Source organism: Poromitra crassiceps, assembly GCF_964638095.1.
Source record: "Poromitra crassiceps genome assembly, chromosome: 19".
Taxonomy (NCBI): Eukaryota; Metazoa; Chordata; class Actinopteri; order Beryciformes; family Melamphaidae; genus Poromitra; species Poromitra crassiceps.
Genome location: NC_139646.1, coordinates 21,776,116 through 21,788,615, shown reverse-complemented (window position 1 = coordinate 21,788,615; position 12,500 = coordinate 21,776,116). Strand labels below are relative to the sequence as shown.

At 47.2% G+C, this 12,500-nt stretch overlaps 1 long non-coding RNA gene across 1 annotated transcript in view; it reads left to right on the top strand.

Annotated features, from left to right (window-relative positions):
• LOC310793603 overlaps window positions 1-12,500 on the top strand; it is a 27,292-nt gene that overhangs the window by 11,417 nt on the left and 3,375 nt on the right. The gene's annotated exons all lie outside the window — the stretch shown is intronic.

The window sequence follows — 12,500 nt, the reverse complement described above, 5'->3', positions numbered from 1 at the left end:
ACAGCCTCCTTCAGAAGGCTGGCTGTGTCCAACGTGAAGCACGAGGAGCCATTGTCTGCTCCGCTCCAGCATCCTCCAGTCCAGAGGGCTCTCCTCTCTGCCAAGCCCGGCGCAGCGCTGAGGATCTTAGAGAAAAGGGAAAACCCATCTTCCCCTCAAACCTTCTTCCATTACAGACCAGAGGTTTTCCGCTTCTATTGAAACTGTCAATGGAACTCATTCAAGCCATGGGAAAACTTCAATTGCTGCTGTTTACGCTCTTTATGTTGGCAAAAGCATCGGTCTTGGGTAGAGCATGATTCTTCCACGGTTGGCTTTCGAGAAGAAAGTGTGTGTGTGTGTGTGTGTGTGTGTGTGTGTTTACTTAAGCCAAAATTGGGGACACACACCAGACGTAGTAAGAGCAGATGATTGGGGACAGTTTGTGCAATTGGGGACAAAGGCTGTGTCCACAATTGGTGAAAAAACGTCTGGGTCAGTGGTTAAGGTTAGGGTGAGACAGTACTGTATGGTTAGCGTAAGTCTCCAGGAAATGAATGCAACTCTATGTAAATACCCCAAAAGTGACTTAAGTATAACTGTGGTGTGTGCGTGTGAGTTGCACGCGTGTGTGTGTTTGTGTGTGTGTGTGTGTGTGTGTCTGTGTGTGTGAGTGAGTTGCATGTGTGTGTGTGCGTGCGTGCGTGAGTTGCACGTGTGTTTGTGTGTGTGTGTGTGTGTGCGTGTGTGTGCGAGCGTGTGCGTGTGTGAGTTGCGCGCGTGTTTGTGTGTGTGTGCGTGCATGACTTGCACGCATGTGTGTGTGTCTGTGTGTGTGTATGAGTGAGTTGCACGTACGCGTGTGTGAGTGTTTGTGTGTGTTTTGTACCCTTGTCGAACCTCTCTGGTGTTGTATGCAAGTCATGTGGGTCTGCAGAGCACATGTGCAACTGGCAGGTCTGTAAAATATCAGGATCTTCATCGCTCATATTCCTCTGACCTTTGCAACTGACGTGGACTCAAATAAATTGTTCAGATGCAGTGTGTGTGCATATGAGAGAGCGAGAGAGAGAGAGAGAGAGTGAGTGTGTGTGTGTGTGTGTGTGTGTGTGTGTGCGCGTGCGTGCGTGCGTGCCTGCGTGCGTGCGTGTGTGTGTGTGTGTGTGTGTGTGTGTGTGTGTGTGTGGAGCAAGTCTCTTAAGGGGCCGAACAAAGAGCTGTTTTATGTTGGCACCAGAATGATGGGAGCCACAACGTGACGGGCGAGCCTGAGGCGACTTTGAGCCCAGCAATGTGCCTCCTTGGAACTTCCTTCTCATTCCTCGGGCATCAGAACAGTGGCTACAGCGCTACAGCGCCCCCTTCGCCCTCCAAAACCAACAGCTTTGGAAATATATTTTACATCTGTAACCCAAATATCCACATGGGCTTTTCATGACACTCGGACTCGGGTTGACAGCGCTCTTTTGCCTTTTGCCTCCTTTGTTATCTTGTTAGGGCTCTCTTTGCTTTGGCTCATCTCCTGCAAGTCTACAGCGAGGGGGATTTATGGGGGGCATGTGTGTAACCGAGTCTTTGTGAGTCCCGAGCGGGAGTGAGTTGTTGGTTAAACTCAGGGGGATTTATGGGGGGCATGTGTGTAACCGAGTCTTTGAGAGTCCCGAGCGGGAGTGAGTTGTTGGTTAAACTCAGGGGGATTTATGGGGGGCATGTGTAACCGAGTCTTTGTGAGTCCCAAGCGGGAGTGAGTTGTTGGTTAAACTCAGGGGGATTTAATGTATGGGGGGCATGTGTAACCGAGTCTTTGTGAGTCCTGAGCGGGAGTGAGTTGTTGGTTAAACTCACTCCCCAGTATAAAGGCCCGCCAAGGCAGCTAGCTCTCTTGGTGTTGTGGTTAGCGTGTGCACTTTGGAAGCGAGAGAGAGCGTGGGTTCGAATCTCACCTCCACCCCCCCTGGGCAAGCCCTTAACATGGGTTAGTGTACATTGGTGCTGTGACCCGGATGCCCAGTGGGTGTGGGGTGAGTATAACCGAGTGAATCAGAGTCTTTGTGAGTCCCAAGTGGTAGCGAGTTGTTGGTTAAACTCACTACCCGGTATAAAGGCCCGTTAACCAGCTCCGCCAAGGGAGATAGCTCTCTTGGTGTTGTGGTTAGCGTGTGCACTTTGGAAGTGAGAGAGCGTGGGTTCGAATCTCGCCTCCACCTGTGGGGCAAGTCCTTAACATGGGTTGCACATGGTACCACATGAGAGTGCACATATACACAAGCCCTTAACATGGGTTACACATGGTACCTCATGAGAGTGCACATATACACAAGCCCTTCACATGGGTTACACATGGTAACACATGAGAGTGCACATATACACAAGCCCTTAACATGGGTTACACATGGTACCTCATGAGAGTGCACATATACACAAGCCCTTAACATGGGTTACACATGGTACCTCATGAGAGTGCACATATACACAAGCCCTTAACATGGGTTACACATGGTACCACATGAGAGTGCACATATACACAAGCCCTTAACATGGGTTACACATGGTACCACATGAGAGTGCACATATACACAAGCCCTTAACATGGGTTACACATGGTACCACATGAGAGTGCACATATACACAAGCCCTTAACATGGGTTACACATGGTACCACATGAGAGTGCACATATACACAAGCCCTTAACATGGGTTACACATGGTACCACATGAGAGTGCACATATACACAAGCCCTTAACATGGGTTACACATGGTAACACATGAGAGTGCACATATACACAAGCCCTTAACATGGGTTACACATGGTACCACATGAGAGTGCACATATACACAAGCCCTTAACATGGGTTACACATGGTACCACATGAGAGTGCACATATACACAAGCCCTTAACATGGGTTACACATGGTATCACATGAGAGTGCACATATACACAAGCCCTTAACATGGGTTACACATGGTATCACATGAGAGTGCACATATACACAAGCCCTTAACATGGGTTACACATGGTATCACATGAGAGTGCACATATACACAAGCCCTTAACATGGGTTACACATGGTACCACATGAGAGTGCACATATACACAAGCCCTTAACATGGGTTACACATGGTAACACATGAGAGTGCACATATACACAAGCCCTTAACATGGGTTACACATGGTAACACATGAGAGTGCACATATACACAAGCCCTTAACATGGGTTACACATGGTATCACATGAGAGTGCACATATACACAAGCCCTTAACATGGGTTACACATGATACCACATGAGAGTGCACATATACAAAAGCCCTTAACATGGGTTACACATGGTAACACATGAGAGTGCACATATACACAAGCTCAGTGTGTCATGGCCTCTGATGACGTCGCCTCTCCTCAAAGTGTTGCTGTGCTGAGGTGGGCCTATAGTTGATCCTTCCACAGAACCACGCGCGTTTATCCTAACGCTCGTCCGCTCTGATTTGCTTGTGAAGTATTAATACGGACCTTGATTTGCCGCCCACATCGTCTCGTCTAATCTCCCTCCTCGCTCAGTTGACTCGTGTCTGGTGACATTTCAAACTCTCTGTGAGCTTAGCTGTCAAATTGCCTGCGGCTGCTGTATATCCGGCAAGGTGAGGATAAAGATGTCTTAAGGCAAACCGCGGCTGGAGAGAGATAGAGGGCTAAAATTAATGCAACAGGCAGGCAGGCATCCAGCACTTCTCCTGCCGGCGGAGCCTTAGCAACAGCTTCAGCCGTTTCATAAATCAACCGCTTGGTTATAAAGGAACATGTGCATAATGGGAATAAACACTCACCCTGTTCCCAAGGCGGGATGGGATCCGGGGAGGGGAGGGGAGGGAGAGGGGTGGGGGGTGATGGAGTTTAACGGATAAACTCGGCTCAACTTTGCCTTGTCTTGCCTTTCTCCACCCGTTAAATCCAGAGCCAATGTGTCGAGCTAAGATGACAGAAGAGCTCCTGGATAAAGGCACCTGCTTCCCGCCTTTCATTATTGAAGAGGTGGGAAAGCCGCTCGCCGACACAACGTGGAGAACGCCGAGGAGAATCAGCCTTTCCATCACTCTTATCCCGCGCTGGTGCTGTTAGCATGGCTGTGTCCAGCGATTAGCATATAGATAGTATTCAATCAGCATCATCACGGTCGCCGCGGCCATATTGTTGACATAGTGACAGCTAGTGACGGCCTAGATGACAGCGGCGCTAATAGGAAGTTAGCCGGGGGTTAGCATTATCCCCGTTACAGCGTCTTGCTGGCGTCATTAAAGAAATAGTGATGTGTCCTGCGTTATACGTGGCTATATACACACACGGGTTTGTTTGTATGCGATCCCTTACCGTCCGCAGGTGTGAAGTGAAAGGGAGGATATGAGAGCTGTGTGGACAGGTAGCCAGTCAGTTTCAAACAGCAAAGTTTGTGGCTCAGTGGTCAGCACTGTTGCCTCACAGCAAGAAGGTCCCAGATTCGAACCCCGCTCCGTCCAAGGTCCTCTCTGTGTGGAGTTTGCATGTTCTCCCCGTGTTCGCGTGGCCTCCCACCAACAAAGACATGTATGTTAGGCTTAATGCCCCTGACCAAGGAAGGCACTGGCAATCGAACTGGAGTTGGTCCCCGGGCACTAGCACTGTGGCTGGCTGCCCACTGCTCCTAGTTCTAGGAAGGTTCCTAGTAGAGGATGGGTCAAATGCAGAGGATGAATTTCCCTATGGAAATATGAAAATAAAGATAAAGTATAACTCAACTGTGTGGTGTACCTGCTTCTCCAGCTCCTCCTCAGACATACAGTAATGGCGGAGTGCAAACAGTTAGGACACCACATAACTAATAGCTAATATTATTGGTGTTGGATCAATCGTGACCGATCAATTTACAAACTCTTCGTCACTTAGCTAACGTTGATGCCTGCCTGTGGTAAACAGAACAAAGAGCTGAGGTTAACAGACTTTGCTGTGTGGACTCGGCCTGTTTCTCCTAACTATCCTGTGCAGGCTTATTAAATAGATCCTCAGTCTTTCTTTACTCTCTCCCTTCACGTCTGCGGCCGGTATAGGGCTAGCATACATACAAACAAACCCCTGGGATTTGATCGCTGTCATTACTACAGCTTGTGTAGCCTAATAACGCAGGCCACCATCGCTATTTTGTAATGCATCCTAATGCGACGTCACCTGTCCGCTGTCACGAGTTGACAGCTGCAGCGAGCGCTATGTCAACAATATGGCCGCCGCCGCGACCGTGATGGGGGGGGGGGGGGGGGGGGGGGGGGGGGAGTCAAAGATCTAAGATCATCGATGTCAGAATAAGATAATAAAAAGCATTTCCCCTTATTTTTCAGCACCAGACCCACGTTAAGTAAATATATTGTTGCCCGGCTGGGCTCCTAGTTCAGTGTAGTACAGTAATGCTTTGGCCATATTCCCCGACAAAAAGAGGCCTGTGACTCAACCTGGGTCCCGGGACGTAGTTAAAGGAAACACTCTGGTATAAATCAAAGTTAATTTAGACAGGTGGTCTCGGACCATAAAGCACAGCGACTCAGAAAAGCTTTGGCCATAAGGGCCCTTTTTATGGCATTAGAAAAAGATGTGTATTAGTTCTTCTGTGAATCACTGGCTGATGTTGCAGCAATTAGACAAGCAAATCCAGGCGATATGGTATTTTTAGGCTGCACATCTAGGAAGTATTTTTATTAGTAGTACTAATAAGAGGATGTTAGATGGCCCTGACTTATTTGGGATGCTTGGAAACACAACACAGCTCCGGAGGAGGCTCATTACTCCGGAGTCACTTCGACCCTAACGCGGTCCACCTTTGGTTTTTCCAAACCAGTGTGCAGGGCTTAATGAAAAGGCAGTGTTCTGCTCTCTTTAGCCGGGAACCGCCAAGTTAACAGTCTGCCTCTTTGTGAGATGTGTCTGGCTCCAGCTCAGAGGGATGTGCTGGGTTGTAGTATAGGCATCAAGATAATTAAGTGGTCACAGTCTAGTTTTCCTGGAAGTCGACTGTATGAGCGAGAATCTCTGCTATTCTCACCTCCTTTTCTTTCACCTTTTCTTCTCTTTTCCCCCCTTGTTCACACTGGCGCCCGTCATCCAGAGCGTGCACACTTAATTAGCAAGAGGAGCAGAAATGGCTTTCTCCTTCCTGCTTTTGGAGCCATCAGACTTCAGGGCTTCCTGTCTTGCTCAGTGTGCAGCAGTGAATCTGCTTAATTAACGTGTCTGTTAACATAAGGAGGCGAAAGCTGCATGTAATAACAGTTGGCAGTGATGTCTGTTATTATCATGTCGGCCTCTCTCCGCCACCATATCTGTGTCACTTCACACTTTCTATGGAAACGCATAGCCTAACAGTTGGTCACTCACAAGCACAGTCCACCACAACATCCGCAACCAAACATTCGGATTTCACCTTCTGAACCTCTCATGTCAAAGAGATTAGTATCAAATTGTGATTTGCCAAATGGATCAAATGAATCCATATTAAGTAAAGCGGTGATGTTCACTCTTTCACTATGTGGAGTGAGGGGGGGAGGGGGTGGGGGGGTGGGAAGAGAAGAGAAGTGAGGAATGGTCTTCTTCTACTGTGAGATTTACAGCCATGGGGTCACCAGTGGAAGTGGAGCTGGAGCAGAGTGGTGCAGAGTGTCTCCTCCTCTCTCCTGGCCTCCTTCTCAGCCTCCCACCCGCCTGCATGGGTTCTCTTACTCTATATGGGTCATACTGTGGTGGTGTGTATGTGCAGGTGAATACTGTTCACCCTTCTGTCTTCTGTCTGTCTGTGTGTGTGAGTGTTTGTGTGTGTGCGCGCGTGTGTGTGTGTGTGTGTGTGTGTGTGTGTGCGTGTGTGTGTGTGTGTGTGTGTGTGCGTGTGTGTGTGTTTGCAGGAAATAGTCTAATCTCTATCGCAAATCTTTACAGAGTGCATATATTTGTGGAATGTGCACATGTGGTGCAGACCCTCCAGGAATTTACAGTTTTGACGTATGAAGCGTTTGTACTAGTGGTTACAGAAATATCGGAATATTACTTTAATATTGTTATTATTTTAAAGCAAAAAAGGAGAGAATAATAGGGGTGGGGAATCACCAGATGTCCCACGCTACGATATTATCAAGTCGTGATTAGTATTGAGATATTGCAATTTAATGCGATATGCTAGTATTGCGATATATTGTGCATTGCGATATTGTGATATATTGCGATATATTACCTTTTTTCAATTGCAAATTATGTTTATAAAGGAAAAAACTTTGTCAACATCTGTTTTATCTAATGAGATAAAGTTGCAGTCTGTTCATCTCACTTCAATCATTTTTATTTGCAGCAAAATTGGGATTGTCAAGCAGACAGTCGTAAATGTTGCACGCACTTGACAATTCATATAGTAAAATATCGCAATACTTGGCATTCGTCACACAGAATATCGCGATACTGCGCTGTATCGATTCCCCACCCCACCCCTAGAGAATATAACAGGTTGCCTTTTTTTCTTCAAGAGAGCTGCAACAAAACATATTTGGTTGCAGTAGTCTTGCAGAACAATCCGAGTCCTGTCTGTACGTGTGTGTGTGTGTGTGTGTGTGTGTGTGTGTGTGTGTGTGTGTGTGTGTGTGTGTGTGTGTGTGTGTGTGTGTGTGTGTGTGTGTGTGTGTGTGTGTGTGTGTGTGTGTGTGTGTGTGTGTGTGTGTGTGTGTGTGTGTGTGTGTGTGTGACACACAGAGTGTGTGTTTATATGTTCCCACCGGTGTACCTGCTTGCTCCATGAGGAGTCCGTACATCCTTGGTCCAAGCAGCTTGGCAGGATGTTTTTGGTGAAGCAGAGGGCTTATTTTAGGCCCAGGCATTCTCAGTATCTGTCACCTAACTCCCAAAGATCTCCCAACACACAGCGCAGGAAGTGTGTGTGTCTATGTGTGTGTGTGTGTGTGTGTGTGTGTGTGTGTGTGTGTGTGTGTGTGTGTGTGTGTGTGTGTGTGTGTTACCATGTTTACCCAGGCAGGCGGTTTATGGATTCCAGAAATGTACACCAACACCTCGACGTCTCCAAAAGACTAGATTTGATTGCCCCCCATACTGAAGGAACCTGTCCATCATAAAGTGCAGTTTTTCACATTTGTCCAGTTATTCATAATAATAATCATAATACTACGTACTACTACTAATACGTTTAAGTTTCAAAATATTTGACAATAAAAGGTATTATGGTACAGCGTCTCTGAAATACCATACTTTTATTATGAATTATTAATATAGGCCAATAAAAATCCCATTAACCTAGCCAAACACCCAAAACCCCCATTTCTTCTTCTCTGCCAGAAATTGGCGTTCTCATTGGCTCTGCCTGGCCACAAAATAACCAAAAGAGCCTCAGACAGTGCCAGCAAAAGAAGAAGAAGAAAGCCAACGCTGACTGCCAAAACCTTCAGCTCAGTGCCTGGGTTCCTCTTGCTGGTACATACACGCATGTTCTGCCTCCTTGCTTCAATTGCCCAATTTTTCATTCGGTATGGAAAATGTGTTGTGCCCGCACACAACTCCCTGGACTTAGCAGCGATATGCGTTGTCATTTAACGACATGAATCGACTAGTCCTGTCTGATCCCGATGTGTCACATCATGTGTTAACACATTGAATGCCAGCCATGTTTTCATTCCTGTAGGTAAGTTGTGCCAGGGGTGTTTTTGACGATTCTGGCTCATTTTAGCAACAGCCGAGGATTCTTTTCTGTTAAGAATTCATGAACACCAATCATCTAAAAATAACTAATAGAATGTGTGCTTTCTCTGTCTAAAAGAGTTAGTTTGCAGAGTTAGTAGTTATGTAGATATTAGCCGTTGAGTACAGCATGGTTTCAGCGTCTGGAAATTTATTCAGAGATAAATGGCTTTTTGTGAAACAGTCACTTTAACCATTCATTTTTGGCATCAGTAAGACCGTCAGACATTCTAAACAATAGTTTTGAACAGTAATTTCCTCCATAACAACAGGAAACACCCCTCTCATTCAAACTCCTCCCTCCGTGTGTCTTCTCCTTCCTCCTGGCTGTACAGCGGGCGTGTCAGAAGCGCTTTTGCTGCTGCCTGCCTGTGTGCCTGCCTGCCTGCTTGCGTGCGTGCGGACGCTCCTTGTGCGAGTCAAGATGGGCCGGGGAATGCGTGGGCGATGGGCAGATGTTGATTATGGCCTTTCTGAGGTGTTTCAAAGTGTGTTTCACCTATGATCTATTTTGCAAATCGCTCTCCGCTCTCTGTGTGCTGCTGCCGGTGCGCGGCCGCTCTCAGGCAAGACAAGTCTTGAACGGATTACTGTAAAATCGCCACGGCATTTCCTTGAACGGCTTGGTCCCGCGGCAGTTTTTTCTTTGATTTCGGTCGTCTGGGGGAGCACTGTCAACACTTAGTGGGTCGGTAAAATAGATTATACACATTATCTTGCTCCAATAGTGATCTCGAAGATGTAAAAGTTGTTGATTGATGTTCCACCGTCAAAAAAAAAAAAATGTTTATGTAAGACGAGTAAACTCGGCTCTGGCACTTAAGCGTTGGATTATGTAAGACGAATTATTTCGGCTATGGCACTTAAGGTGTTAATAGAAATCAAATGTGTGCGAGTTCTATAAGTGGATCTTATATTAACGTTACATTTTTTACATGAGCGTGCTCCGACTCGCCCGCTGGCCGGCCGGCGCGCGCGAGCTGACGGGACAAGGCGTGCTGCGGTCGTCATGCATCCATAACGAGTGGAAGGAGAGGAAGACCACACAGCAGCAGCACGGACAGATCAGGTTGTCAGACCATATTTAAAATCTGGGTCAGAGTCCAGGCCGTAACACCCCCCCCCCCCCCCCGCCCTGCCCGATCCAGATCTCTCACCAACGCTCTCCTCTCCCTCCTCTGCACCCCATTCCTCCATCAACCCCCCTCTCTCTCTCCCCTTCTCTTCTCCCTCTTCATCTCACACGTTCTACTCCTCAGCCCTCCCTTTTGCTGCAGATCCATATGTCCTTCTTCTTCCACGTGTTCCCTCTCCTCTCCCACTGTCAGTCTCTCTCCATATGTTCTGCCTGACAGAGCAGCCGCTCTGCTGTCTAGCTGGGTCGGCTTCCACAGGAACACCTCAAAACATTGCAATTATTACCTCAGTATTACATCAGTCTGACAACCAATACGACTCGGGGACAGACGGGTGATATTTCGGGGGCTTCCGGTGTGGGGCAGACGTTTGCGCCCAGACATACGTCGCTTACAGTCGGACGACGTCTCATTGTGCAGCTATATCTGTTTATAGAGATGAGCCCAAATGTGATCTCGACCTAAAACACCGACAATCCATAAACTCCCAACTCCATTCTCAGGTCAATTGGACTGTAAACAATGAGCACAGTGCATGATGGAATCAGAAGTCTTGGCACGGATGTCGCGCTCTACACTGGAAACCCCAAAATATCAGCTGTCTGTCCCAGAGTTTTATTAGCCATCAGACTGATAGACTCTGCTTTCCCAGATTGCTTCCATTGTAAATGAATGAGGTAAGGATTCACTTTGTATTTACAAACGCAGTAAAGATATATTAGCTCTCGTAAAAAAAATCCGGGACTTAGAAAAAACTCGGAGCGCCGTGTGGAGCACAATGGCAAAATTCTTGTTAAAGCAATGCTCTTTTTTCCCCATGAGGAATTGTTTGGAAAAATTCAAATGACGGCTCTCCTTTCAGTTGTCAGAAGGCTCAACCTTATGATTCATATGCAGGTCCAGAGGCAGGCAGCCAGACGACTGAGAGGTTCACGTCGAGTGGGACAATGTGCCCATTCACTTGACTTCGTATAACACTTCAGGAGAGAACAGGCTGCAGCTGTTTGCCGCTAACGCACGACAGCAGATTAAGGCTGTCGTGTGTCAGGTGTTTCTGCTTTATTATATTGCATACAGTCATGGCGGACAGAGCGATTGGGAGCGTACGGGGTTGAATTGCGACAAAGGTCACGAGCTGGATGGAAAGGCGTGAAATGGCGAGTTAGCCCGGCTGAGTCGCTCGGACGCTCTCTTGCATATTATGCTTTTGAGAAATCCCAAATGTGCCGGTGGTGCCGGTGGTCTGTTAGCGAGTCACTGATCCAACATTACGGGTGCCGCCTCTTTAGGACGGAGAGGAGGATTGCCCGCAAAATAGGTAACAGCGCGGCCTGGCTGCACGGGCAAACGCCCAACGACACTGTAAAAAGAGCTGGCCGCCAATGAAAGGTGAAATATGGAAAGTCATTCTACGCTCGGTCGTGGTTGATTGAAAACGACTCAGCGGTGGGAAATGCCGTAGAGCCCTGCTGAGACCTGCCAGACCCACAGCCTTCACTGCCAGGGGCCTTCAGTGCACACTGCACAGCCAGTGAGTTACAGCCATGCTCACCACACACACACACACACACACACACACACACACACACACACACACACACACACACACACACACACACACACACACACACACACACACACACACACACACACACACACACACACACAGCATTATGCATGCATCGTGCAGGCGCATAGCCTCAACAGAGAATACAATTGATTCCGATATCCACGTTCCGTCGTAGTCTCAGTCGGCTACGGCAAAATTCGCAAACACCTCCTTTTATTGACCTGACTTTTCCAGACATGTAGCAATCACACACAAAAAAAAACAAAAAAACAAACAAAAGCACAAACACAAAAAAACATTACGGGCTGTTGTTCACAGCGGGGGAACAGCGCCCTCTCTGCCGTGGCTATAGAGTACCACAGGGATGACGGACTTTTGTAGGCCAACCCTGAAGTTAGCATCGCCTGCTTCCCTCGTCTGGAAGTCGATGGGGTTTTTGTGTGGGGCTTTTGGTTAGATGTCTGAAATAAGATCTGTGGTTAAGAAAAGTTTATGAAACTGCCATCTTTGTGTTCAGCAAGATCATCTCCAAACTAATAATAATAATAATCTCCATCCTCCAAACATTGCTGACCTGACGAAGATCCAATGTAGGAGCAAAACGTCGTCAATTTCTCTTTTGTCCTCGTTAAAACTACGGCTTGGAGTAAAGTGTGCAGGCTCCACCTCCTTTCACTGATACAGCAAGATCGTCTTCACAAATGAACGCCACTATTATGATTTTTGAAGTGTAGATGCGATCGGCAAAAATCACGATCGCCCGAAAACACTTTGAAAACCATAACAGTGGTCCTGATCAGTGATTTGTGAAGATTAGATCTTGCTGAACACAATTAAAGGTCTGACTTTTATAAACTTTGGTTAACCGCAGACCTGATTTCAAGCATCTAACCAAAATCCCCACACAAAAACTAGCAGGCACACAACACGAATGGAATGTGCAAAAATGAACAAATACACACACGCCAACAGATAAAAGAGAACACACATACTAGTGTATACTGTGTGTAGCACGCACACACACACACACACACACACATAATAATAGCTCTCCAACAGGCCCTGCATCTC